Source organism: Sebastes umbrosus, chromosome 6 (genome assembly GCF_015220745.1).
Source record: "Sebastes umbrosus isolate fSebUmb1 chromosome 6, fSebUmb1.pri, whole genome shotgun sequence".
NCBI classification, from domain to species: Eukaryota; Metazoa; Chordata; class Actinopteri; order Perciformes; family Sebastidae; genus Sebastes; species Sebastes umbrosus.
Genome location: NC_051274.1, coordinates 11890442 through 11892483, shown reverse-complemented (window position 1 = coordinate 11892483; position 2042 = coordinate 11890442).

Here is a 2042-nt window from a genome sequence, read left to right as displayed (position 1 = left end):
TGTTGGAAATATTTCAGCAGACCTAACAAGGCGACCAATCCACACACACACACCCTTCCAAAAATACAACCCAATCCTTACTCTGCTGCCTGCAAGGAGCCATGCCAGAGTCTTGCCACCTCGGGGGCTGAAGTACATGCCATTCAGGGGGACTCTGCTCTCTAGAAGTTTTGCTCTGCAGTTAATGCAGTAATTATTAGGTAATAAAGGCCATTAAAGCTTGATGAAAGAGAGATAAATGAAAGTAGATAAATCTCTGTAATTTCCCCACTGATGTTCCTGTATGGTCTCATATATATAATCTAATAATTTTTTCTACAATATTCCCAATAGGAAATCACAGCATGTGTGTGTCTGTGGTTGAGATTATAATAACTTTATTTCACAGTATAGGACGCCTTTATGTATAGGCCTGTCTCTTATGGTGCTGTCTGATTATCATTACAGTCTTTTTAGAGAAGGCCTATTGTTTTACTATAAAAGCTGAATCCTAAATAGATAGAATGATTTGATTTTCATAAATAATAGTTATAGTTTGCTTGACAACTACATGAGTCTACTTGCACAATATATAATTTACTACGTGTCCACTCATTAATCACTGTTTTATTTTACATTGCAACCTAATTTAATTAACAAACAGTGGTGGGAGTGAATGTTTTTTCATTATGGGACATAGCAGTATTGTAATGTACTTCACCATATTCACTCCCCCTGCTGGGAAATGTCTCTAACTGCATTATAAATATATAAATTTCCCTCCATAGACTGTGTTAGCTAAACTTTTTGGAGTACTAATGAGCAGCAGTGGAAGAAGTAGTAAGTTCCCAGCCAACATGGTTATGTGGGCCCCACATGGGTTATGCTCGGGGTACCTGGCTACCAAGTGGGTATGGGCCCAAAATGGGCATCTTATCTGGGGCCCACTTGGATCAACTAAGTTGGTCCCACATGGGCTCCCCATGTGGGCTACCCAAGTGGGTTCTAGTTGGGTCACTAATGGGAAATTAGTGCATGGGCTCAGAATGGGCAAAACAAATGGCGCCCACTTGGGTCAACTAAGTTGGAGCCCATGTGGGCTACCGAAGTGGGTTCTAGGTGGGTCACTAATGGGAAATTAGTGCATGGGCTCAGAATGGGCAACACAAATGGCGCCCACTTGGGTCAACTAAGTTGGTCCCAAATGGGCTCTCCATGTGGGCTACCCGTGTGGGTCCTAGTTGGGTCACCACTGGGAAATTAGTGCATGGGGCCAACATGGAAACTGTGGACAAACCCACTTACAACCCATATTTCAGATGAGATGGGTTTTGGTTTATGTTGCCCAGATTGGGCCCATATAACACCCGTTGTAGTCCTGCATGAAACCCAGAAGGGCAATTGGCACGGGGCCATTATTGAACCTATGGACAATCCCATATAGGGCCCATTTTTCAGCCCATTTACCACCCACAAGGGCCCCACATACAAATGTTGGCTGGGTTAGGCTCATCTGCTATACTTAAGTAAAATACCAATATGCCTATTTTATTATGAAATCAGTCAATTAACTTACAATTAGAAGTCATGCATTCAAATTCCTAACATTACATAAGTAAAAAGGACTATCAATGGGCTCGCAAGTATTAGCCTAACAGCTAAATGTGCTTAGCTAGCTAAGTATCACAGGTAAAAGTATTCATAAGCTGAGTTACTCGAAAAAAATGTAAACTGTGTTAAATTTTGAGGAATATATCTCTTACTGAGCAGTGATGGAAGAAGAAGTAGGCCTACCATTAGCCATTGCTACCATGACAACACACCCGAATCTCCCGCTGAACTGCCGGCAGGTACAGTTGCATTGTGGGTAATGTAGGCGTCCGCTTGCTTTTGACAAGGAAGAAGAAGAACCATCGATTTTTTATACTATTTTTGATTTTAAACTGTCCACCATGACTCCAAAAAATGTAACAGGAGTATAATGCTACATTGGTAGAAAGAGCAACTTCTGCCAGTAACTAAGATAAGATAAGATAAGATAAGCTTATCCTTTATTAGTCCCG